The 27,723-nt window shown below is 41.2% G+C and overlaps 2 long non-coding RNA genes across 2 annotated transcripts in view; one reads left to right on the forward strand and one right to left on the reverse strand.

The window, feature by feature from the left end:
• Positions 1 to 26,819, forward strand: part of LOC144246000 (uncharacterized) — a 101,587-nt gene extending 74,768 nt beyond the window's left edge. The window contains exon 3 of the long non-coding RNA XR_013339595.1: positions 26,809 to 26,819. This is a non-coding gene — a long non-coding RNA (uncharacterized LOC144246000). The remainder of the gene's footprint in view (positions 1 to 26,808) is intronic.
• On the reverse strand, positions 214 to 11,563 carry LOC144245999 (uncharacterized). The gene is made up of 3 exons (XR_013339594.1): positions 11,494 to 11,563; positions 10,580 to 10,745; positions 214 to 298 (listed from the first exon to the last, which is right to left on the reverse strand). It is a non-coding gene; the product is annotated as an uncharacterized LOC144245999 (long non-coding RNA).
• Positions 26,820 to 27,723: the final 904 nt, after the last annotated feature.

Below are 27,723 nucleotides of genomic sequence, written 5' to 3' on the forward strand. Positions count from 1 at the left end.
ATAAGCTGAGCTCTTTTGTGGTGGCTTCTCTCTCTGGTCCCACTGGAGGATTAGGGGAGGAACTGGAGCTGGTGGCCTTGCAGTCATGTTTGTTTCCTTCCCCTCTGAAACAGAATTATGAAAATGGCTCATTTGTACTTTTGGAGCTGGCCTGAGTTAAAAGTTCTTAACAATGCACAAAAGCAAAGATTTTTTAAAATTTTATTTTTTAATTGGCAGTTGAATCCTTTTGAGCAAGTTGGTCAAGAGAGCTTGCTTGAAGAAACAGAGGCTGACTTTGATGCCTTAGAGTGGCTACCTAAAACAAGATTAAGAGAATAAAAGTGGGTATTTATTGGACTTCAATAGGTTCATCTTGGGCAGTCAGAATCCTCTGAGGGGCTGCACCCAGGATGGATAATGGTTACAGTTTTTCAAACAGTTATAAGTTTGGCCCATGTGTATATCAGGGGTTAATCCTCCAATTACAGCTTCAGGTAATGAAGTAATTTACTCCAAGTTTCCCACCCCCCCTGCCAGTCCACTGTTATTTATATCTCTCAGGTCTGAGACAGTAAAGTGACTTGAGTTTCAGGTCTAGAGAGGAATTGTTTTGTCTGAATAAAATGGGAGAACAGTAGTTGAGAGGCTATGGAGTTTTAGAATTATACTAAGCAGTACAGGATCTGAAAAATATGTAAGCTAAATCCTAAGGCATCACCTTCTTGCTGGGCAGGAATATTAGCAGAGATACCTGAAACTCATCTTCAAGAAGGGTCAGGATTGTGTTTGGATGAGCAAGTATATTCTCTTTTATCATGGCTGCAGATATTTTTTTTTTATATCTAACTTTAAACAGACCTGTGAGTTTTGATGTTGCTCTCTCAGGAGAAGTTTTGTTGTCATTGCCTGTGACTAATTACAGTTCCCCTGCAGTCACTGGCACACACAAATATTTTGTAAAGTTTGTGTATGGATCTCAGATCACATCGACAAAGGCCTCTTAGACTTCCAACCTCAGCTGTACCCTTAGCACACCTGCTGAGCTGATAAGTCATGACTTTTTTCAGTCTTTTTTTTCTCTGTGCTTCATGGTTTGATGTGAATTCATTTCATGTTTTCAGCTCTTCTTCCCGAGAGCTTAAAAACTTACTGGGAAAGAAACAAGAAACATGAAAGATGCTTATGCAAGTCCTCAGCTGCAGTTGTGATTAGAGCATTAGATTATTGCTATAATAATGATATAATGAGGTGGCAGCGCCTCAGAAGTATGCCCACATCCATTCACCAGACCTAGTGAGGGAAGCAGAAGAAAGTGGGGCGATGGCTCCAGCAAGAATGTTGCTCATCATTATTTCACTGAAGAAGCTGCCTCTGTGGGTCAACAGCTTGGGTTATGAAGAGATAGCTTGAAACTTGAAGGAGTCTGTCTAGATTTGAAAACCACCTTGGTATTTCTGTTCTCATCCCTGCATAATGCAGCTCATGCTGGAAATAACTTCAGTTTGAACAGATATAGCTGATCTCCCAAGCCTGCCTCATTGTCTTCGTCTCCCTCAAGGCAGTGCCCTCTACTCCCTCTCTTCCTTGGTGGAGTTTTCCTCATAAGGCAGGAAGAGTCTTTATCTTCCTCCCTCCTCCCCAAGCCCTGCTCCCCAGTGGTGCAGCTGCCAGTCTGGAGAAGGGCTGGGCTACAGGGCTGCATCCTGCTGTGCTGTGGTGAGGAGGAACAAAACTGGGATACAAGCGTTAAGCAGAGATCTCAGTGGCACATGTGCTGCTGGCAGCACATAACAACCCTGTGCATGTGACAACACTTCTCTTGGAAGTAGGAGTTCTGTAGGCATATGGTGGTTATTCAGGTTGTGTTGAGTATTTGTTATCCCTTCAGACACAAAATAGCCAGATTACTGCTGACTGCAGGGTGCTGACCTGTGCAGCTCACTGCTGTGCTGGTGTCCTGCTCCAGGTTTATGGTTTTTTGTTTTGTTTTATCATTGCCATTGTATTAATATTAATGTTATTAAGGAACACAAAAGCAGCAAAAATTATTTGGGTCACCAAGCCCAGTCTCTCTTGACTGCAGGCAGAGAGAGAGAGAAGATATATTGGTCTGGAGAACATCTGCCTCTATGGCTTCACAAACACCCTGTCGTATGCAGGGTGGCTTTTGGTAATGAGGGTCAAAATTCACTTCTGTCTAGAGCACAACAGTTCATAAGGATTTCACCATCCAGATAGTCTGTTCATTTAAATGCTAATAAGATTCCTGTTTTGTTTTGAAATGTAGAGAGGATCTTTCTTCTTCACCCTTTAATTCCCTTTCTCCTGTTGTTTACAATCTTGCTTCAGCAGTTCAATCTGGTATTGCAGATGAGAAACACTTGATTTAGCCAGGGTGAAAGTATCTTCTAGGTGTACTTTTCAGAATAGTGTGTGCTGGATGCGAGTGGTTCAAATATGATCAAGAGAAGTCTCTCCACCTTTTTGGACTTGTTCCATTGAGGACATTGGCTTTTGTTTTGCTTTCAGAGCCCTAGTACGGAGAACAAAAGCCTATTCTGCAGACAGGATCTTATATTTTACCCAGGAATTTTCCTACAAAGACATCAAATGCACCTTTAAGGGCTCCAGAAGCGGCCACTGGGGACTTGCTGCTCAAAGAGGGCAAATCCAAGATAACAAGAGCATAGTTTCCGTGGGAGCCTGACTCCACTTAGGAAAGGATGGTGCTTTCCCCCCAGTATTGGGCTGGACCAAAAATAGAAGCAGGCAGCCTCTGTGTACCACGTGGCTTTAATGACTTCATAACAATGACATGAGTAACCCTGTGAGTATGCTGTAAGATGACAAGAAGCTGGAGATAGCACTGTACATGGTCTTCTCATTACGTATTCTAGAAGCACAAGGTAACAGGACATGAGTCCAAAAAAGCATTTAATTTAAATAAGGCTCAACTCTTTTACATTACTGTGATGTGTGTCTCAGGAATATATATTAGAATTGATAGAAAGGAAATTTGAAAGGTCCTGCTAATATTATTTGTTATAGTTTTATTCATTACAGCGATCCAAGGGCTCCACTTTATCTTGGCCCAATCTCCGAACATACACACATGTACACTAAAAAAAGTTCCTGATATCACAGCCTCAGATTATAGCATGACCCAATGATAGCTCTATTTTGAGTTTAGGGACAACTGCTGTCCTCCTTTATAAGTAGTAGAAATGGTTAAACCCTTTGGGGCATAGTGATGCTCTTCAGATTATTTTCTATATGCATATTATTGCCCAGGTCAGAGGAACCTGCAACCTGAATTCTTCAGGTGTCCAGGACCACCAAGCAAGCCTCAGAAATGATGGGGAAAAAGACATAAAGGAAAGCTCTGAGAACAGCTATCTTGAGTAACCCTGAACAGACAAGAAGAGAGAGTCTTTTTAAATTGCATGCTGATGCCAGTGGAGATGAAATCTCCTGTCGTGTGACACCCTCAAACCTGGTAAATGGATCTTGGTGTTCCTTGTGAGAGAGCAGAGTTTCTATAATGGATACCCAGCTCTACTGCCACATGCTTATTCCTAATAGAACAATTTGCAAGATCCCAAATTTTGGGGAACTGTTGAGTTCAGAGAGAGTAGCAACAGAGCTGAAAGTGTTATGTAAACAACATATGTTAGATGTCTGATGTGTGGAGCTGGTTTGTTCCACAAAAAGTGCTAGAAAACTGCATAGAACATAGACGCCCAATTTCCAATTTACCAGTGGAAAAAAAACGAACTAAAAAGCAGAAGAGTGAATCACTATTGAACTTGAAGTAAGACTGCCTTTTTTCTTATAATTGTTTTTTCTATAGTTTTCTGTGGTTTTTCTCCTTTTTAAAAATTAATTTCTGTTGGATGTTTGCATAAAAGAAACCAGTATGTGAGTTGTATTTGAATGAGAAGGTCCAGTCAGAATATAAGTTCAATAATTAGGCTTGGAATCTTCTAAAATAGCTTTTGCAATCAAAAACATAGCCATCAGGCCTAAGCCAGTTGTCTAGGTACCCACCATAGCTAGAAGAGGAGTATTCCATGAAGACAACTTGGCCCTTTTTAGAAGGACTTTTAAAATGAGCAAGATGGTTTATCATCCAAAGGTGATTTTCTCTTTGTTAGAGAAAACTTTGGATGACTTGTTTATTCCTACCCTTTATATAATTTTGATACCCTATATATGCATACCTTATTATTACCCTTTATATAGTCAGCATTAACTGAGAGAAATCTTGTCCTGAAGTGTCTAAGAAGACTGAGTTTGAGAGGCTGTCAATGGATCACAGAGCAGTGCTGGCCATGTTGCTGCTGATTGAATGGCTGTTTTACAGTCTAGCCTCACCAGGCTGCATTTTGCAGCCTGGGCAGGGCCCTTTGCTTTTGTGGCACCCAACAGCGAGTTACTGCCACAGCACTGAAAAGTCCTCTGCAAACTGTTACTTTTCTCAGTCTTGACTTGAGCGTTCTCAATTGATTGCAGTTTCTGCTTTGTCTTCAGATTCGTATTCAAGCACTGTCGCAAATGCTGGTTTTCTTACGAATTGTGCTGCTGGTGCTCTGACAGCTGAGTGCTGCCTTGGTGGTGGCATTACTGCAGGGCATTTGTGCTGTGCCTGCAATGACAGGCCCTGACATTCAAAGCTTGGCTTCATCCAGTTGCTTGAGGGGGGACAAGAGTGAATTCTTGCCTTCAAGCTGCAACCTTGATGCCAAATCTTTTAAGGAAGCCTGCATCTCGGATGTGAGAGCTCCCCTTCTTCCTGCTCATTAGGTGGTAGGATCTGCTACAGTGGTTTGACTTTTACAATGCCACAGGCAAGAGTTGCTGCTGCTTTTTACATTTTTACCTGGATCATTGGCATTCTGCCTCTCTGCTTCTGAGACTTGGATTAGGTATCGGATTCAGGGGGAGGCTGTAAGACACAGAAGCATTCAGACTGCTTTCCAAATCAGCCCTGATTAGAGATGAAAAATTAACTTCTTTTACACATATTATATATTTATGAAAGCATTGTCTCTCTGTAAACATTACTATTTTTACCTACGTATTATAAGCCAGTCAAAATGAATCATTCTTTGACTGAGTATTGTTAAACATTCCTGCAATTTTTAATTTCTGAATGTTTATGTTCTGTGGGTGGGCTTTTACTGGTTTTTTTTTTTCTGACTTGATACAATTGATCTTGGTGCCTTGTTTCTGATACCTAGCACTTGTCCTGCAGAGGAGAGAGACAGAAATAGAAAGTCAGATCCCTGCTTGGCTGGAAAGGCATTTGTTCCCTTGCAGTGATGAAGAGGGTGACAGCTCCTCAAATGGTGCTGCAAGCAGCCATGTGAGGGAAAACCTAAGCCAGCTGTCATTGCAAAGACACTGTAGCAACCTTATGCACCAGAGCAGTGTAAAGAAGTAGAAAATGGTTCAAAAATTCATGCATTCCCTCCACCCAAGTAAAAATCCCATGTAAATGTGTGGTTCTAAAAGAAAACCTAGCCTGATCCTGGGCTCTTTGTAGTTACAGGCCTCCCCAGTGAACTGCTTTGCTTCCTCCTTTTGCTACTTCATCTCGTTCCTAGGGGAGGAAAAAGAATTTTCTTCCTTTCAAGTTTCCCACATTCTACTTTGACCAGTTAAGTCTTTAATAATTCCCCATTTCTTCTTAATAAATTGCTACCCTTAATAACCCATGGAGATATGAATTTTCCTTTTTTTTTAAATTTTTTTTTTTTTACTGCTGAGACCCAACATAATTTTAGGCCATAAATAATACTTTTAAACAACTTTTCAGAACTGTACTCTGGATTACTTCATTACTTCTTTTCTCATGGTCATTCTCTTTAGCACCACACAGCATGTGCTTAAAGACAAAATGAGAAGTTTCTCAGTTACCTCCCTGTCCTTTTGTATTAGCATTTTGAACATGCTAATATATTTTGAGTCTACAAATGGCCTCACATCTTATTTCTTTCGAGTATTTACAAAGAGAAGGAACTTCTGGAGCTCCTGTCTTTGGGCTGTAGAAGTTGTGCTGAATGAGTTGTGGGTTTGTTTTGTGTAAGGTGGTCTGTGATGTGATCTGAGACCCTTTTGCAGAGCTTCCAGTAAATCATGCACAGCTCCACTCACTGTCCTAGACACAAGGCCAAAAGCTGAAATTCACCTCTGAGATGACAAAATACTTAGAATGATTTTACTGGAGCAACAAGAAGCAGAGGTGGCCAGGCACTGCCTTGTGTTGGGGATCTCAGATGGGGGCACCCTACAGTGGGAGTGAGTGGCAAATAGATTTTGCCACTCCACAACCCCTGGACCTCTGAGATTAGCACTGACTGTGGCAGTACTTTAGTACCTGTCACTGGTGTTATTTGTAGAGTTTGAGAGTAAGATTCCACAGAGACTCAAGAAAATGCTGTAAGCTCCTCTAGCTGTTGCTCCGTATTATCAATGGGGCCTTTGGGACTGGTGTCTTTCAGAACTTCCTACCCTCTTTCCAGTAGCTCAGGAACCTAGACCCCTTTTTGCATTGTATTGTCAGGACTGTGCTCTTCAACAAGCCTTTTTCCATGCTATGGTACAACACCTGGAAACAATTAAAGAGAGGGCACAGGTAAAAATGCCACCAAATAGTAAATGCAATGGGAATTTTGAGATAACAGCAAAAGGTGTCAGAGAACAATGAGCCCAAGCTCTCAATCACACAAGCACCTTTGGATGCTCATCAACAAGTTTCTGGGGTTAGGACAGAGTTTATTTTTGTTATGCTTCTAGGAGATCCCAGTTGGGAACCAGTGCACAACTGTGCAAGCCAGCATCAGTGCTCCCAGACTGATGTCCCCATCCCATACACAAAGGAATAGGCTCTGCCTGGTTTAATCCAGGTGAAAATTTGTCAAAGAGTTTCCCCTGCTGTAATTACATAAGTCTAAGTAAAGTGTCTCTGAGCTTCTCACAGGCCAGGTCCTGGCAGAGGCACTGTCAATTTTCAAACCTATTGAACATCATCAGACAGTTTTCCTGGTGGCACAAAATAGCTGCTCTCAAAGCACTGCCCTACCTAAATTTGCTCCACTTGTGTCATGAAAGGAACTGGTGCCCAGTGGCTTGCTTCAGCCTTTGTCAGTGAGGGAAAGTTGAATTGTGGATAGAGCATGCTACAAAGGAGTTGCACAAAATCAAGAGACTCCAACATTTGCTGGGTGGCGCTTGTGTGGCTTTTGTTGGGTGGTGTGCGTGCAAAGGCTTTTAGCCCCAGTGAGATTTTGGAGTAGTTTAGTACTATCAGGAGGGCCACTGGGATCTTGCCTGAGAAGCAGAATTTCTGTGTTGTGTTTATCTTCTCTTTGTTTGATAAGCAAACATGGATATTTTAAACTCTGCTGTATCCATGTGGTTTTCTCATGGCTGTGGTCTTTCATACAGAGCAAAAGGTTCAACAGACTATTTGTTCCTGCTGTCAGATAACAAGCAAGAGCTGGCTGTACACAAGGAGATGGGGCCAGGGTCAGCTTGAACTGAAATTTGCACTTGTTAAGTCCCTGAGTTAAGACAAACCAAAATCGCTTCTAGTTTTTTGGTTATAAAATGGGGAGAAGATGGATCTGTCCTTCTAATACTTAGTGATAAGTACTGCTAGAAACCATCCTGTCTCTAGAGCATTTTTTCACCCTTGACACTAAATGATTTTTTTTAGTTCAATTTCTTAAAGCAATTTCATGCTTTGATAAAATACAGTAATTTTTCTATGTTGTATGTAGTAGAGTAGCCACTCTCGAGTAGACCAAATATATTTTGTTGCCTCTCTGTCCTTGCTGCAATACAAAATACCAAAAGTAATTAGTCTGCAGCATGGATGAACTGATTAGTTTGGGGAACAGATAAATTTTAAAATGAGAGCCTCTGGAGCCAGATCTCCCTCTGTAGTAAAAAGCTGACTAATATTCACACCAGCAGTGTTCCTATTTTTTTAGCTCTTTGTGGTTTTTTTGTTGTTTTTTTTTTTTTTTGTGTGTTTGTCTTTAATTTACTGTCCAATTTAACAGACCCATTTAAATTCACTGGATTTGATTTATCAAGTGCTCTGTTCCACCTGGGTAAAATAGAACTACGAAGAGCAGGGATTCATCATGCAGTGAATAAGCAACAACCCCTCCTGATGGAGGGGTTAGTGTAGCTTGGGGCAGGATGGCAGGAGAGGAATTAGTCATCAGAACCCCCACAGTGTTGATTCTGCACTCCCTGCCCTCTGTCTGCAGTGGCTGCTGAAACAGCTGGATATTGCACAGCAGCACTAAGAGGCATGAGCAGCCTGTTTGAGGGAGACCCAGGCCAGTTCCTTGCTGGTCCAGCTCTGGTGATGCCTCAGTACTTAAAAGATCTTCATATAAAAGGTACAATTAAGTCCTGGCATTATTCTGTAACTTAAAAATGGTTGAAACTCTGTTTAAACCCAAATTTAATTAACTTTGTTTTAAACAAAGATTATTGTAAAACCTTTATCCAGCTAAAGCTTTATCTGCCAAGTTTCACTGCAGGCTATGCATTTGCATAGCAGAGTTTTACACACTCCTGAAATTTGTGGTTTGCAATGGAAAACCTGGCAGACTTGGTTATACTAGCATTAACAGACATTCAGTATAATTGGAAGTACTGTCCCTTGCCAAAAATGGTATCCTAAGAGCTTAATAGATTTTTTTTTTTCCTTTTCCTTCAGGTCTTTGTATTTTAGTAGTGGAGGTTGCACCTGAATTTATATCTGGGCAATACATGGCTATGAATTCCACCTTCTGCATGTTCTACCCATGATCTTAGGGTGAGACTGCAGCTCTCCAATTTAAGAGTAATGCCCAATTTCTGCCCAATTTCCCAGTATGATCTTGTGTATGTGTGCAATGGCCCAAGGACATTTTAGAACACCCCATTTCTCAGGTCAAGCAGTACGATGCCCTTTGAAAATCCCTGTGTCAGGGAAGAAAGGCAGAGGAGAGGTGGGAGGGATACTCATGTTTCACAAAGTCCACAAACAGCAGCCAGACTCAAAAGTGCTTTAGTACAGGCTGACTGCAAAAGGAATTCAATATTCCATTCTCCAGAGTGAATGACGCTGATCAAAGAAGCTCTGTCTGAAAAGACAAACTCTCTCCTGTCCCCTTCACTTCCAGACTTGAAGGAAAAAGTATAAGAGATCACTATGCTTCAGGAACTGCCAACCCTCATTTCCGTGGGGAAAATACTTTTTTTCCCCTGCCAACCTCCTTTCCTTATATCAAAATAGTGTTTATTTTTATAATGGGTAATGCTTAACTTGCACTGTAAAACTGGCTTAAAAAGGGTAAGACAAATACGGAGTAGGAAAAAAAAAAACAAAACACTACGAGCTGCTAAAAAGCTCTAAACAGAGCTGCAAGTGTAATTTCTGGATAGAGGGGGGAGAATAGAGCACAGAAATGCAAGTCTGCTCCTGCCTCTGAGCTTCCAACCATACCATGATACCTGTGCTTGTCCCCAGGCAGCTGCTGCTCTTGTCAGAGTCTGGCAAGGTAGACCTCTGGTTTGACAGAGGACAGATATCATGTTGCCTTACCCTGGTAAATGGGAAGCAAGATGTGGTTCCTTGTTGCAAGGAAAGTCCAGGTGCACTGTGTCATGGTCCTGCCCCTATCATCACTCCTCCTGAGGATTCATCTTGCACACTTGGCTTTCAGCTGGTAAAGCTGTTAGTGCTGAGCACCTTCCCAGGGAGCATCCTGCTTTCCCTGCAAGAGCAGCTGCTGCCTGGGAATGCTCTTTTTGGCTGTGGTCACATCTGAGGTGGCTTGAGTTTTCCAACTCATCATCCCTGCACGAGACAGGAGACTATAGGAAATGGTTCTGTGCAGGGAGATACAATCCTCCAGGCCCTCAGAAGGATCCTCAGAGAGGTTTACATTTGAAAACCAAAGCCGAAAATATAAAAGTGTTAAACTGCATCAGATCAAATAGTTGTAATTATAGCAAGCATATGAGACAAAACCCATTGTCATTTTATCTCTCTAGGGACTCCACACTTTTTGTTTGAGCCCTATTATTGGTGAAGTATGAAGTCTAAAATTATAATAATTAAAATGATTATAAAATTCTGGGGATTGTAATTTTTTTTTTTTAAATAGCTGGGAACAGCCTGTTCATTACTGAACCAAAGATTTGGCTTTAAATTCACATCAGTTTAAAATATAGCAGGAAGGGGGGAGTGTGTTATGTGAATGTGGTGACATGCCTGAGGGCTGGGCCTCCTTTTACCTCTCTCAGGCATCAAGAGGATGGGAGCTGTGGTGAAGGGCATTCCTGAGCAATGGGCTGGAAATGTGTCACAACTTGACTTTCTGGGAGCCTGCTGGTGACTTCTACTTTGTAAACACTAAGTTGATGGCTTCTGCAGCCCAAAGCTAACATGTGGGAGCAAGCAATACATTATTTTCATTTTCTGGAAAAAGAGTCTGAGGGTGAAAAATTGAAGAGAACCACTAGAGGCATCAGCAATTGGAGCACAGGAGCACTTACTGTCAAATTCACCTTTGCTGTGTTACTTTACATTGCCTGTTTTATGCCAGTGCTGCTTCTTGCTCTGAAGTGCTATTTCGTTCTCATGGCAGAAGGTAGGGTGTCTCTTGCTGGGGCAGCAGCCTCTGCCAAATGTGGTAGCAAATCTCCACGAGTTGACTTTGAGTTTTGTAGGTTCCCAGGGCTCAAATGGGTATCTGAAAGAGAGAACATATTGAATGCCTGATATTAAAAATACTTTTCATTTTCAGATTGGCACAACTTCTGGGATGAAATGGCCCCAAAATGTCAAGCATGTCAGTTCTGTGTCAGAAACAATTGAAAGCTGAGATGAGTGTTTGCTTTGGGCACCCATCCAAAGCTGTGGGAGAGAGGAGGAAAGCTATACCATAGATTTCACAGAGCCCATATGTCTCATCTAGGACTCGGTGTCTGTCCTTTGCCAGATCGGGCCCACCTCTGTGAAGAAGCGACTAGGTAGCAACAAGGGGAGGAGAAAGGAAAGAGAATCGGAGAAACATTGATAAATTCTATTTAGTGAATAATACAATACATGTAGCAGCACAATGGCCTTTCCTGCAAGCAGATTATCCCAGCCGGAGTCTTTGCTATATTAAAAAGAGGGGGGAAAATAGAGCACCAAAGAAAAGGAAAGGCGGGCTGTACAGCAGCAATCAATGCTGCCCTTTGTGCCGCCTGACATTTGAGGGACTTGTTATCAACGATTGCCGGCTGCTTTATCTAAATGTATCTCCCCAGCTGCCAGGCACAGCGCTGATAGGCAGCGGGACGTGCCGATGGCCCCGGCTGATAGGCGGCCGCCCAATTCACCCGCCAGGCTCGCTGCCGGGGGAGGATGGCTCCTGTCACACCGCTGGATGCTGCATCCCCTCCCGGGGGGAGAAGGGCCGCTTCTGCCTCCCCCCGCCTCCTCCCTGTGCTTACCAGCCGCCTTTTTGTCTTTTTAAGGGAGAAGGAAGGAAAAAGAAGCAATCCAAACAGGTCCAAAATTTTAAAAGGGGAAAAAAAAAAAAAAATCAAGAAACTTGGGATGTTTTGGTGAAAGGAAAATATACTTATTTTTTTATTTGTCCTATAACAGCTCTGTCATCTGCTGCTCTGGCAGAAATTCCCATATATGTGCTTGCCTTCTCTTTACTGCAAAAGAGTGATAAGAATAATCTAGTGCTTGGCTGCTAGGTTGTCTCTTAGTGTGAAAAATGCCTGTCTAATATTTTTTGTTTGTACAATGTATATACTTGTGTCTATGTAATGCAAGGGGCTGTATGCACAAGTTTGCCTGCAATTATTATTAATTTTTTATGACTGGAAGATTATGAATAGACATAAAATAAATGTTAGCTTGTGGCATCTCCTAAATCCTGGAGGGGTGTATGTATTTAAAAATAAATGTTGCAGTTCACTTCCATCCAGAAACTATCTGATCTTAGGTGTAGATGCTGCTTAAAGTCAGCTTAATTATTCCTAAAGTGTAGCCAGTTATTGACATGTACTAAAGTATGAAAGCTCTGAATTTGTGTGGCCTCTTATTCCATGAGACAGTTTAAATTATTGTCTTTACAGCTAAAATGGTTTTGAGGTCTGTGTGGAAATCTCAGCTCATAGGTTTGCAAGTATATTTACTCTTGCTGGGTGCTAATGAAGCCATTAAAAATGCAATACAGCAAAGCTGAAAGATTTCTTAAAAAATGACCATTTTCTGATGTCTGTGACTCCTTCTGTTAAAGCATTTGGAAAACAAAGTAACCTAGAAGCACAATAATAGAGGGCACTGTATTAACTGATCTACTTTCAATGATTCTTCACCAAAATCTGAAAGTAATTAGAACTCTCAAAAAGATTATTCCAAGATAGTAAATTCTTATCTCTCTCATGTTTATCTGTCTTATTTTAATGCGTGCACATTGCTACCTTGACCATAGTTGGAATGTGTTTCACATGGACATAGTGAAAACTAATGTTAGCAGTGCATTTTGAGGAAATTCTGACCTATTTGAATCATTATTTTCTTCTGCAGTCACTTACAGCTACTTGCATCAAAAAAACAAGGAGGGGAAAAGTGAGCATGCATGAGGGGGTGTTGCAAACCATAAAAATCCCTCAGGAGAGCCAGCACCAAAGCCCAGGTACCTGTTCAGCAGAAGATTAGCAAGATGCTAATAAAATGCAAGATTTGCCTTTGAAAAATGGCACATTTGAATGTTAGCACTTCAAAAGTCTTAGCTGAAAGTGGAAAATGGTCAGGGATCTTTGATAAAGTTCTGGCTGAGAAAACATCATGGTAAGAATCTAGTTCACAGGTCAGAGCTGGATGCTGTCACTCACCTCTGCAGATCCCAGTTTTGGCTGGGTCATGGAATTCTTTGTGGAACCAATGCTACTGTTCTGTATAAGAAAAAGGAATCATTTCACTGTGCAGTGTGGAAGTGATCTTAAACAGAAGCTCTTCTGCCTAGCTTCCTTCATAAGTTATCCAAAATATAACAGAAGTGCCTTTAATTTTTCTGCCTGACAGCACTGAGCAAGGAGAGAGCATTCCACCCCCTGTTACTCCTCAGCCTTTTGCAGGTGCAGGCAGCACAAGCTCAATGTGTACATAGTATAACCTTCCTGAGCATTTCTCTTTCTGTGGCAATAGGAAGCCAATTCCTCCCAAGAGCATGTTTATATCAATCTAAAATTCATTTCAGCTGAAATATTTATGATTTTGTGGGGGGGAGACAGGAGGTCTGGGTGTTGAGTGTGGTCAGATCAAGTTAGCTTCAGCTGGCAAGGTTGACACAAGTAGTAATCTCTCTGTCCCTCCTCCCATACCTAAATGAGCATTTATTCCAAGCCCTTTCTTAATGCTGTAACATAATTCATTAGGACAGCCTTAATGAGCTAGTAATTAGTCTGGTGGGAGGGGGGTGAGGAAGGGAAGTAGAAATGCTAGACAGAGAGAAAGTCGAGCAGGCTGGGACAACTTAAAGAGCCCTGAGAGAGCCTTTTGTCAACAAAATGGATCGGGCTTGCAGGCAGTAAAACTTTCAAATGACCTTCGTGTCAAAATATTAGGCAGCTATTTTTTGCTTGATGGTGGTTTCATAAACATAAAAAGCGCACATATCATTCAGAGTGTTGTAAAATTTGTCTCAAAGATGTGGCATTTCCTTCCCTCTTTTCTTTTTTTTTTTTTGTTGCAAGACAAATATCACCTCTGTGTGGCATGAGTGGAGGATGGGGTAAGGGGGATGACATCTAATAATCTAATATCACAAACTTCTGCTTAATCTGAACATAATGTTAATAGCAGCTCATCTTTGTTCTGATGGTTTTAAGTGCTTGATCTTTCTTTTTAGGGGGTGGGGGAAATCAAATATATGCCATAGTATACATGTTAAAAACAGCTATTGAGATGGTAACATTTTCACTTGTAAAACTTGAAAACTACTTAGATGTGTATAATTTATGGCAAAAGCTAGATGTTAATATTGCTCTGTGATTTAGAAAACAGATGTGGTAAATAAATACAACAAAGACAACAACTCATTTTTGCAGAAGTGAAGTATCAAAACAGTTCACTATTTAAGTGCTTTTTCTTCTGTAAAGTCTTCATTTCCAAGGTTAAATTTCGAGATGGAGGGTAAAGGGGTGACTGTTTTCTACAAGGCAAGGAAATGATTACTTGAAGCATCCACTCATTTTGCATTGAGCTTGTCTTTAAGCTCCTTTCGTTTCTGTGCTCTTATCTAAGAAGCCCCAAAGCAGTGGGACTTCTGTAACTTGGATAAGTTCTAGAATGTTGATAAGGCATCACTTGAGTTGAACCATAGGAATGTGCAAGCAGAAATAACTGGGGTAAGCAGCCAAGTTAATAAAGGCAAAAAATAAGGTAACAGAAGGATGGAAAAATTGACTTGTTGATCTGTCATGAGGTTAACTATTTCTTTCTCTACCATCACTTCGCACAATGCAGAAATGACAAGCTGCTCCTCCTCTGCCTACTATCTTTCAACTGTATTTCCCCTTTGACCTCCTGAACCATTTATCCCTTGTAAACAGCCATTGCAGTGATGTACTGGCAGCCAGGCCACTGCTTGGAGCCCAGATCTTCCCCCAGGAAATGTCCATGACAGGTGATCACAGAGCTTGGATAAGGAAAAGCCAGGGCTGGGCTTAATGGACATCTGACCTAGCCAGCCACCAGCTTGTGATTGGGTGTAATTGCTCAGAATTTAAACTGATGTCAACTGAAGTATTTCTTATGTGGCTGTAATATCAGGACTGATCCTCAGACTTCCAGATCCCAGTAATTTCCCACCTCTTTAGTGTGCTAAGCAGACTTGCCTGTGGCCAGTTAGTGGCAGAGGCTGGAGACTGGCTGGGTCTGTGCCTGTGAGCAAAGGCCACATGGGACTGGCTGCCTCAGGGATTTACAGTTTAGTGGACACCCCTTTGAGATCTGAAGGCAATCTTTCCCACATAAAATGTGAAATGTAAAGACAAATTTAAACAAGGATGAGATGATGCTTGACTTCTCCTCATCTACCAGAGCAGAAAAAGAAGTTTTACATGGACTTGTTTAGCCCAGTGTGGTTTCACACTTATTTTTTATCCATTATATGAAAAATAAAACACTTTGGACTTTCTTTTCCTCCTCTCTACTTTAATTATTCTTAAGTACATTGCTAGTGTTATAGTGCTCTGTCAGAACTGATTATGGATCACAATCATTTCTGGAGGACAAGTTCTTGAGCTAATAAATTAGGTCCTTTTTAAAATTTATTTTTTAAGCCAACAGAAAATACAGAGATGCTGTAAAATACAGTGTAACATACAGGCATATATTCAGGAAGATTCCAAGTGTGATCAGTTTACCATGGGGCAAAATACTGGTGTTGCCCTCCATTGAATCCTGCTGCAGGGCTGTGTAAAACCTACCAATCAAACTTTATTTCATCCCTCCTTGCTGGTGTTTTTTTTTTTTTTTTTTTTTTTTTTTTTTTTATTTCTTATTTTCTACTTTTTCTCAGCTGCTTACAGAAGAGAAAATTTCTTTCACTCTTTAACATATTCAGGATGATCCAGAACCACCAATAAAATACCAATGCTCAGTAATGAAACTGGATCTGTTCATAGGGTGCAGTGCAATGTTTCTGATACACAAAACATCTATGACATGACCCCCAAAAAAGTGTCTTTAAAAAAGTGCTTTTTACAGAACAGTTGAGACTTATAATATTCTACCACATGGATAACTGGTGTGGCTGTAATCTCTGCTTAGCTCTCTTTATAAGAAAGCTTAGGCTTTTTCTTATATTCCTTTTTTTTTCCTTTTTATGAAATTTGTTTACTTTTATTCCCCAAACCTTGATTTTGGGAAATTGATTGAAATTTTCTCTGCTGGGTGCCTGCTGCAGAATGAAGTTCATCACTCTCAGGAAAAACATATTTTTAGCAGGCTTAAGAGAAAATTCCATGCTAAATTCTGGCAAATACTTTTTTACTACTACTTTTCTTTGTAAAGACCAGCCAAGACTGAAAGACAGTATTTTAAGATGGGTCTTACACTGTTTTTAGAGTGATATCTTCTGCATCTTTCTCTCTGCTTTGACAAATTTATCCAAATTCTTCTGTTTTTGAAAATCTGCAGCATGTATAAATTCAATAAACATTTCTCAGGTGACAGGAGGATGTCTTAAGGAGAGGAAAAATAAAGTTGGAGGCAAAGGAAGGCTGAGAGAAGAGCTCAAAGGAACTGAAATGCTGCTGGGAAGGGGGCTGGGGCAGCACGTGTGGGATCAGGCAGGTTTTGAAGAATACACAGGGGATGGAGCTGTGGACCAGGCTTGCCAGACAGGGATTAATTGCTTGTATTTAAGTGCCTGAGGAATTGAGGAAGGAAGAACTTTGGTGAACAGAGAGGGAATTGTGAGGGAGAGGTTGGATAGATTAGAGCAGATGGTCTTGTGGTGTGTCAGTAAATACAGTTATCTCTGTCCATCACAGCAAATGCCTCCCTCCTGCTCCAGAGTACCTGGAAAAGAACCTCAGGTCCTTGAGTTTCAGGATTTGTCTGCTACCAGCAAATAGCCATGGCATCGATTGACAAAGCCTTCTACCCCCTCTGAAAAATCAAATTGAGTCCCAAATTAGTGGTTCCTTTTAGCTTAATATCCCTGTGACTTGCCTCTATGTACCATGGAAGTAAATTAACTGTGAATTAGTGCCAGAGCCATAAGGAACTCACACAGAAGTTAATAATTCTGTCTTCATAGCAGGGACTGAATAATGTGCAGCAAAATAAGAGCTAGGCGAGTACATAGAAGAACGCAAACAAAATATTGTAGACATGTGGTCTGTGCTGAGGCAAGAGTTCCCAAGGCAAAATATATGATTATGTAATTTAGAGTGGTAACCTAATGCAGTGGCAGTGAGGAAAGGCTCTGCAGACATCCTTCATTCCACTGTGTCCTAACTCTGCTTTGCCCCAGAATAATGATATTTAACTTACCCATTTTGTGAGATACATTTGTCATTGCACTCTCCACCTACCTCCTGCACGATGTTAAGTGTCAAAATTCACTGTACACCATCCCTCAGTAGCAATGTTATTTTTCTTGCTCTGGAAATGGCAAAGCTAAAATTGCCCACATAACCACAACTCTGGTCCCCTGTGTAAATACATTACAAGACAGTCTTTAATTACATGAGTTTACATTTATTTATTTTTTCCCTGCTGCATGATACTCAGAGGCATCTGGCCACGTCATTCAAAGTGTGGCCCAGGCCTTATTTACCTCGTATCATCCAAAGAGTGTGCTGAATACAAAATTATTGATTCAGTCTTGGGTGCTTCAGCTGTGCTTTCAGCAGAACATTCTCAGCACTTAATAGACACATGTGGATTCAAATTCACAGCACCCCTGTGAGGCAAGAAGGTGACAGTATTCCCATTTTACAGATGGGGAGCTGAGTCATAGGGAGATTAAGGTCAAAGGACCCACTGATTTTGGGGCCCCAGTTTGATGTTTTAGAGTACTTAGTGTTTTTATAGCTCGATATATGTTCAAAGCACAGCTCCCAGAGACTTCAATTACAGCTTCCAGCACTCAGCACTTTGCAAATCAGCCCCCAGGGTTTCAAGTCAGGCATCCAGAAAATGAGGAACACACAGTTAGTGACCACCTGTGGTTTATAACTTGGCCAAATGTGAGTGGGTTTTCATGGTAATAGCAAAAGGCACCTCTCTTATTCCTGGGTGATTCTTTTCTCTCTCAGTCGAGCCAACTGATCCCTGCAGTAAAATAGAGTGCTGCTAAGGTCTCTCAGTGGAGCAGTCCTGCACCCTGTGGAGGAGAAATGCAAAGGGACCACTATCTTTACTAGAAAAACAATAATGCTCTCTTTCATGTAATTGGTGGAAACAGCTATAATCTCCTTTGTTAAAGTTTTAACGTGGCTTTTCAATTTCTAAGACACAGAAACTTGCCTTCAAAGTCTCAAAAGACAAATTGTGAAAAGTTACGGGAGGCCAAAGTGTGACCTGAGACTGGGAGGTAGTAAGCATCACACTGCAGGGGTTGATTTCTGGTCTACTTCCAGTGCTCTGTAGCTGTATTCTGAAAGTGAAGGGCTGATACACTGGAGCCAGTGCTCTGCTTCCGCATAGCATTGGTATGGGGAAAGGAGTACTTTTAGCTGTGCTCAGTCTGGGACAAATTATGGCAATCTGATTAAACCCCTGGAAGTGATAATTTTAATGGAGACCTTTGTGGTAGATCACAATTATAGCTATAAAAGTGGTTTTCATAAAAAAAAAAAAAAAAAAAAAAATAGCAACATGGAGCTGAAATGCCCAGGCGTGGGTCACTGCCTTTTAATAGTATTAACAATAGAAAGATAATGGTGAGCATGGTAGGGAGGATGTATTTTATGAATGAAATAATAAATATTATTTATTTTCTTAAAATACAGAGAGGTGAAACTGAATTGATCTCAGGATTTTATCTGCATTCCACACCATGCTCTCTGTGCTGGCAGATGCTTATTACTGAATAAGGTGAAACAGATGATGAAATGAGTTGCAGGTTGCTTTAATTTCACTAGGAAATATTTGAAATATCAGCATATAGAATTATGTAAATTGGGATGAGCTCTGGTGTGGGGAGAACAGAAAGCATGATGCACTGAAGGGTGCAGATGGTTTGGACTGAAAGAGGAGAACTCTTTTGAGAATTGGTCCTTTGGGACGCATGAGATCCTGGAAAAACTCAAAAATTATTTCAAAAGAAATCAGTAGATCTGGAATAAAGAAGACACTAGGAATGGGCCACTAAGAACTTACAAGATCCAGTTTCCTTAGAGGAGCAGTTCATGTGAAGTAATGGCTACTCTTAATTTGCTGGGTTTCTTGTTTACAGTGAGCTCACAGTGCTGGTGATGAGTCTGTTCCTTAGCAGCAGCATACTTTGCTTGTTAGTTTTTCCACTGTTCCACAAAAAATCTGAAAGGGCTTGCTGGTAGACAGAGTCAGATCTCAAGGCAGTGACTCTTTCTGCATTGACAATACTTAAAATCCAACTAGTATGTTCACACTTGTCATTACCATCACAGGCCTTTCAAAGCACAATGGACTCTCTAGCACCATATTTATTATCATAAAAGCTTGATTATGAGGAGGAAAACTTATCCCTCAGAAAAAGCAGTCAGATTTCTCCCTACTATTTCCAAATAATTCCCCTTTTTGTCTCTACATTGGAAGGAATATTCTGAAGAACAGTATGCGAGACCATCCCTTAAAATTATGGAAAAAGAGAAAATATAACCACAAGAAATGGAACAAGGAAGAAAGCATCTTCCTTGCCTGAGCTCAGCTGAATCCTGCTCACCTTTTGTGTGCATCTACCTGAAATTATTTGCTCTGGGTAGACAAGCAGAATTTGTTCCCTGGCAATGTTCAGAGGACTTGGAAGAGAGGCAGCCAATACCTGAAGGAAATAAACCCAAACAAAATAAACTTTTTAGCCTCTCTTAACAATAGTCCTTTATAGGTTGCCTTTAATAGGCTTGCATTTATGGCATTAATATTTGATTTTCCTTTTTGTATAATCTCTGCATGTAGACTGAAGCAAGACTATGAGTGCCTGAAAAATACAGAGGCTAATTACAGCAGTGTGAAAGTAAAATAATGAGAGCTTGAGAATGTGACTGATAAGCAGTTAGATAATAGACTAACAAGCAGGATGTCTGTAGTCCATCAAAGGGCTAATGAAGGTCTCTATGTCCTCTGCTATTGCCTGAGGAGAATGTACAGATGGAAAATATCCATACCCAGAAATGGCATGTAAAGATATACATCACGTAGTAGCTGCATGGTGATATAATGAGTGGATTCAGTGAGTGCTTAACCTATGGATAAAGTAATTAAAGTGCATACTAGATGCTGATAACCAAGTGGGATATGCTTGAAACTAATGTTTACAAAGGAGGTGGTGCTTGGTTTCACCTGCCCCACTGAGCTGGGCTTGCAGCCCGTGGTGCTGCTCTGGATTCAGTGCCCTGGGAAGGTGGCACAGCAACACTGAGATGGGCTGGTGCCTGGGGGCGGCTGTCTTGGGAACAGGAAATTTGGCTGCTACTCTTAGAGTTAATGGGGGCATCTGGCTCATGTGCAACCCCTCATGTGTCACAGTAATGCAAGAGGACCTTCCCTGATAACAGCTCTGTGGACATTGATGTCTCTGCTGTATTTTCAACCTCTGTCGGACTGGCTGACTTTTCTTAGTAAACATGCAAATTCTGACCCTTTGGGGTGACCTGTTTCAGACAGGCAAACTGGGGAGCTAAGCACTCTGGTGGGCTCAGAAAATGTCAAGGAAACAAAAGAACAAACAAGCAAACCCATGACCAGAAAAGATTAATAAAAAAAGACATTTTGGCCATTTGGTCATAAATAGTACTGTTCAATAGCACAAGAAATCATGCAGGCTGCACAGGGAGACATAAAACCACTGAATTATGTATTAATATGTCATATAAAAGGAAAAAGTACTAAAGAAATACTGTTGGAAAAATAAATAAAACCACCATTAAAAGTGAACATGTCCCATTTGGTCAGTTATGCCAAACATAAAACAACAGAAAGTACCATTTGGAAGTTAACAACACTTTTAATTTTACTACTGGCTTTTCCATTATAAACCATACAAAGGTGTGGTTAGACCATAGGCTGAGGAATTGATTTTATGTCTGTGCTTATTTAAATCAGCAGGATTTCAAAATATGTATCTAGACCAGTATTTCTCTGTATATATGTAAAAAAGAAAAGAGGAAGAAAGGGTTGGAAAGCTGAGGTTGTGTGAGCTGGCCAGTGCTACAATGGAGCTGTTACCTTCTCAAAGGGACTGCTTGAGTAAAAGGAGCCAGAGCTGAAATCTGCTGGTGGTGGCCACAAGGCCAGTCCTCTCCAGACATTTGGTCTGCAGAGGTGAGATGTGTGAACACATGGAAAAGCCAGGCCCTGCTTGCACCTGCCCAGGCTGTCCAGCATATTGGAGATGCTGTTCAAGAGCACCTGGGGGGACGGTGTGGCCTTGCTCATGTTTCAGCTTGGATTTCACTCTATCCCTCAAATGCCTCTGGTTTTAATGTGAGATGACAGGTGCCATGGCATGCCAACCTTGTGGAACCAGCTTTGGAGAGCCATAGGATCGGGGAAAGGGGCTGCCCACACCTACACAGCTGGGCCTGCTCTGGCAGGGCAGCCAGACTGCCCATTTGTCCATGAGGAGGGCAGCTGGGAATGGCTGTATCCATGAGGTCCGGGCAGCTCAGGTGTGGACAGAGCTTTGGGCCCATTAGCCCTTGTGAGCCTCTCCCTGCTGTGGAGGGCAGGGCCATGGCCGAATGAGGAGCCTCCCTGCGAGGGTCACTTGTCTTGCACACACACTTCAGGAGGCATTACAATGAAAGCAAAAATAGGGATGGAGAAAACATTTTGCTGGCAGAAAGCTGAGATGACCTGGAAACTGCCGGGCCGCTCCTTCATTAAATATGCTGGCCTGCCAGAACTGCATTGCAGATAATCCTCCCAATGTGTTTTGAACAGCAAATCCCCATTTGGTCAACTCCACTGCTCTTTGTTTGCTCTTCTCAGCCCACCTGCCATAGTGCCAGAGACATTGCTGGTGGGAGAGGAGAGGCTGGGAGCAGTGGCAGGGACAGCTGGGGCTGGCACAGTGCTCCGGCCCCTGCCTGTTCCCCTGTCCCTGTGCTTTCTGCACTGGGCGAAGGCTCCAGACCGACATCTGACAAGAGGCAGCAAAGCCTGCCAAAGCTTATCCTTAATCTTGGGGCCTGCACAATGCTCCGTGGTGTCACCTCTGCAGAGGGAGAAGCGCCTGTCTGGGCTATGGCTCCAGCTTGTGGATTTTCAAAGATGGTGCTGCAGGGTCACTTTCATCAGAGCCCATCTCCAACGTCAAGAAAACACAGAGCTTTGGTTTTGTTTTGCTTTGATTGATAGTCCTGGGAAAGTGTTACTGAGCATGAGAGAGGAGAGAAAGAAAAAAATAGGAGGCAAGTATGTAAATAATCACAATTAATCTGAAGGTCTAATGGCCTGCCTGCCTGCCTTCCTGCTGTAATTTACCATATGCTCTAGTACTTGTGTGAGGTTCCCTGGCTCACGTGTTGTTAGTTTATGTAAGTGTGCACAGACCTTTGGCAAATTTGTTTTTTTATTATGTAGAAGCTAACATTTAGCTTTCTTGTTGTGGATATGTTGTAGCATATGTTAGTGTTTATGTTGCAGAGAAAATGAATCTCTTGACTAGAAAATATCTTCTACTATTCTAGTGATTTGTTATTTTGACCTTTTTTGTAATGATGTTTTGTCAATAGCAAAGCTGAGTGGGATGGACCAGGTAAAGGCTAGTCATTTGTGTGTGACACACATGGTATATAGTTTCTTCTGGGTTCTTGAAGGGATAATCACATCCAGATATGATTCAGAAGGTCAGCCTGAATTGGAGAGGAATGATTTCTCAGAAGTGGGTATGAAATAGGATGTAGTTTGTTTCCCTTTTTCTTTTTTTCTTTCTCCCTGCCCCCCGCAGTTTAAGTTGGAAAAACCTACATATGACAGGGATGCTATGGCTTTTTTTCTTGGTTTTCTGTGTCTATATGTTACCCTCAGCAAATTTTTTTTCAAGGCAATTTTATTTTTAGATTTTTCATTTAAGAATCTTCCATGTTTTCAGTGGGAAATATGTTTACATCACTGATATCTGTTTTATCCAGGGCCAGTAAATAGGATCACACAATATGTTATTAATGGACCAAGGCCAATGTGACATGCTGTGATTTTCCATAGTTGGTGACAAAAAAAAATGCCTTAATGCTAGCAGAAGTTTGAAGTGCTACAAAATTTGGGGTCTATTTTTCCCCAAAAAAACTTTGTGAGAAATAGAAAAACTTCTCTGAGCTCCATGGTACCTGGATTTGGCATAAAGCTTAAGCCAGCCCTAATGGCTGGCATGCAGCCAAAGAAAGAAGGAAATCCCTCCACTGGGCTCCTCTTGTGTCCTGAGACTGAAGCGTGTCCTCTGTAGTCCCACGACTGGAGTGAGTGGGCACAGCTCGGAGTAGCTCTCTGAGACTGCTCCCATGTCTGGAAAAGACATCTGCATGCTAAAGGGGAGAGTGGGAGAGGTCTGCCTTTTGCCTTGGTTCTCACTGATTTTTTTTTACATCATTCCCATGTGCTCTGACCCTTGGTTTGTTTTTTTGATATATCTCTCCTGTATTCACAGAGAGGTCTGATTTCACTATCTGCAGTCCTGTGGCTTTGTATGCTGTGTTCAGGTCGGATTCAGTAATTATTGTCTATAAGTTAATAGCTGTGGGTTTTTATGACCTCATGTGATGTCTCAGGCAATGAATTTGAATTCATAATGAACAGTGATAAAAGGTTCTTTTGCCCATGTGACTATTTGCTTCTGCACTTGAAGCACTGTGAATTCTGTTGCTTGTGAGTACCGTGTAAATCAGATCAGGAAAAAGCAGGGAAGTCTTTTCAGTTCAGACATGAAATTTCCTTGGACTCCATGTCTGTATGGGAAATTTTCTCTTTGTTTCATGCAACCTAGCTTTGACTGCAACAGAGTTGTGTGCATCTAAAGCTATGCTCTCTGTCTTGAAAAGAATGGGCATATTGTGATGAACATCCAAAATAATTGCTACTACAAGGATCAGAAAAAAAAAAATTGTTGAAATATGCTTTTAAGCTTGATGTGACAGTATTTACAGAATCTAATGTTTCCTGAATCTCTACAGTCATGTTTTTCAAAACTGCTGAATATAGTATGAAAGACCCTGACACTTAATGATTTATAGCACTATGGTGTTTCTGTACAAGCTGCAGCACAATATCTACCAAGCACAGAACATAACCTGGGCAACAGGGAACCAAAACCTCATTTAGTTATACAGAAGCCTAAATTGAGCAGTGATTGAAAAATCAACAGGATCTTGAAACTAGTCTTGTAGCCAGCTCAGCAGCAAGTGAAGGATTTTGGATATGAAGAGTGTGTTTTTGACCAGGTTTAGACTGTGCTGAAGCTGGGACAGCTGGATTATGTCAGCTCCCACTCCAGGGAAGCCTGTGAGAAAAGGCATGTCCATAAACTGGTAACACTCCCTTTTTTCCATTTTTAGCTCTTTTTTTTGTTCTGGATGCATCAGAACATCAGGAACAGGCTTTTGCTCCTTTCCAGAGTGTTTAATTGTAGCCACTCCTTCAGTGCTTTCTACTGTGATATCAGGAAACACAAATATTGCTTCCAAATGATTTGCCAAAAATGGCAAGAAAACAGAAAATTTAAAGTTCTCTGGCATAAGGCTATACATATGTATTCTCATTAGCTAATATTTGCTGGGATTTTGTTTTCTTTCCCTTGAAGTGAGAATTTGTTGGCCCACTGAAAATAGTATGTTACGTACTTCCCTAACTGACATGTAATGGAAATATTGACATGAACTCTGTGTTTGATGGGCAAAAATACATGGGGGAAAGTATCTGTGCAACTGCAACAAGTTTTTGTATGGTGCATGACTACCTCTCATTCATGTTGTGAAAGCATGAAAGTACAGAGAAGGCTTGAATATTTTGCCACAAGAATTTTCCTACAGTTTTTATTTTTCTTACTTAGGTGCTTCCTGGCATGTAGCACAAAGAGGGAAGTTTACCCAGGAAGGGCTAGGTTATTTTGTGAGTAAAATACTGAGGAAAAAGATCACATCTTCACTCTGGGAACTGCACTGTTCAGTCTCCAGTGTCTTTTAAGTACTTACCAGATGCTGCAAGGGAACAGTATTAATAATGCACATATTAATACAGCCTGCTCACCCTTTTTCTAATAGATATGCATCAGCATGTTCTGGGTCTATCCCCCAAGTTGGAGCCACAGACCTTCAAGCTGTCTTAATCAGGGCTTGAGGGATTGGATCCTACCTGGGTTTCTAGGAATGTTTTGTGACATGGAGTTTTTGCAGGACTGCTTTATAAGCTAAGAACCTAGAAACATGTAGTTTTGTTTTCTTAACATCTACAGCCAGCATTCTCCATGACCAAATCTGTTAGCTTTCCTACACAAAAAAAATAGTGTTCTGCAGTACAAACCAATGCCTTCTGATCTCTCTCTGCTTCCCGAGATTTATCTCAGCTCCTGCTTTCCCTTGCCCTATTCTTTTCTTCAAAGCTCTTGGAGGAAAACCTTTCTTTATAATTTTGTTCCTCCTAGTCAGGGTCAATGCTGGTGCTGATAGTCCCGACTGAGCAATCTATTCTGAGACAGAGATGTAGACACTAGTCAACATAAAATAAAAAAAAAAAAAAACAACAACCAAAAGAAACCAAAAGAACAAAAAAACAACAGGGCAAGGAGTAATAGCAAATATCCACAATGGTTTCAATGTACAAAAATTCTGTGATCTCAAAGAGAATTCACAAGCTGCACCTTGATTCCTTGATCCATGGCAGAGATACTTACCCTGTGTCTATACCACAGTAACTATGTTTTTTTCAGCTATATTTGTTGACAGATTATTCTATGCTTTCTAAGCACATATTGAGAGGTTTAGGGTTGTTCTGAATAACCAGCCATATCAACAAACCAAACTCTTACACAGATCTCTACTTCTGTGGAAATATATCGTGTGCTGGTACATCTGACCTGCTAGGCGTCATTTAATGAAGTTAAAATCTTCCCATATAAGATTTATTCTGTGCAAAATCCTACTTTCTAACACAATGCATTTCAATTGTAACACATTGTTCCTACTTAGTCTATCAGTAAAACCATTGCACTGGCTGGAAACAGCTTTCTTTAACATCTTTAAACCAGAAAGATTTGAAGTTGACAAAGTGTTTGTGGCATCTCTTGTTTCTTGCTATTTTTCTCGATAACTAGGCTCTGGGGAAAAGTCTTCAAATCCTTAAACAAGCTGAAGAAAATCATTCCCTCTGATTTGCACTCCTCAATGGAATCTCTTCACTGCTAGCTTCATACTTGGCAGTGGATGAGACACACAGGGGGCATCAAGAACTGCTCTGTTTGCAGGAAGGGCACTCACTAGGGAAAAGGCTCTGTGGCTGCACTGGCTGGAGGAGGGATATTTGTCTCCTTAATGAAACTTCATTGGCTTGAGCAAAGGTATATGTATATTTCCAGAAAAGCATGGAAGGATGACTGGTCAGGAAAAAAAAAAGGAGCCTTCCAGACTTTGGTTTCTTCCCTTTCCAAGGGAAAATCTGAGGGATCCGTATAGTTGATGCTTGACACTTTACACAGCAGTGTCAGACACTAGCAGCTCTTCACTCTCCAAGAATAAGTGTAACTGCTATGGTTTAGCACAATGTCGCTAAATGTTCCCATTTTTCCTTTTTATGATCCATCTAAACATTTGTACCAAATTTGCTACCATGAACTCTGAATATAAGTTTGGTTATGGGCCAGATAAGTACAGCACATAAAGCAACTTGGAAACTTCTACTACAAACCACTTGCTTAACTCCTCACTGCTCTTGTGCTATTAGAAAAAATGAATCACAGTCATTTTTTGCATCATGGTTGTACCTGGTAACTAAAGATCTTCAAGCATTTAAGAAGTAACTAGATATACTCTGTATTTTGCCAGGTATCTGGCTTTTTTTTCCAATTTGTATACGATCACAGTGAGTAATTTCTTTTATAGATTTGAGCTTTTTCTCATTGTGATGAGTCCAGCCCAGCCCTTCATCCACTTACTGGGTGAGTCTTACCTAAAGAATTACTGCTGAGCAACTTTTGATCTTTGTATTGATCTTGGTCTTTATACTGATCATTTCTACTCAGTGAGATGCTGGAACAAGTTTCCCAGAGAAATTATTGATGCCCCATCCCTGGAATTGCTGAGGCCCAGGTTGGATGGTACCCTGAGAAATGCCACACAGCACCTTTGTGAGAGAAAGCTGGAACTACCTTCAAACTCTTGTCATTACATGATACTTCCTCATTTGGTAGAGCTTGAACAAAAACAAATGCATGTAAAAAATGTAAGGAAAGGAAATGCATGCAAGGAAAGGTTTCCAAATGTTTCTGTGCACATCTAGGGCTAGTGATATGTTAGGGGCTCTGCAGGTATTCTCCAGGCAACACTCCTGCTCTACCACTGAGCTGATCCTCCAGCTTTCACTGCTGAAGGATTTCTTTCATGTTACTTCTCCCCTTTTCCATCTATGGAGAGGTACACTCAAAGGACATCATTAAAAACTCTGGAGCACTTGAACATTTCTGCAAAAGAAAAGATGCCAGTTAGTAACCATCCGCACGCAAACTGTGATATATATGTGTGTGTCCTCGATGTGTATCAGAAACCTCAGAAAGCCATTCATACAAATGCTTCTCATTTTTCCTAGAGGCAGAGAACATAACTGGCAGTTTAGCTTCTACAAATTGCTTTAAGTTGGAAAGAGTCAATGGACCAAGCTGCATCATGCTGTGGGTGGGTAAAGCTTCTGTGAAAGAAGCACTCACTCTCTTCATTGATTTTTTTTTTTTCTTGCAGCATGAATTTGTTTCACTGTCCCTAGCTCATGAGACTCTTTTTCCAGTCTCTCCCTCTCTCTTT

The sequence above is a fragment of the Lonchura striata genome, chromosome 3 (assembly GCF_046129695.1).
Source record: "Lonchura striata isolate bLonStr1 chromosome 3, bLonStr1.mat, whole genome shotgun sequence".
Classification (NCBI taxonomy): Eukaryota; Metazoa; Chordata; class Aves; order Passeriformes; family Estrildidae; genus Lonchura; species Lonchura striata.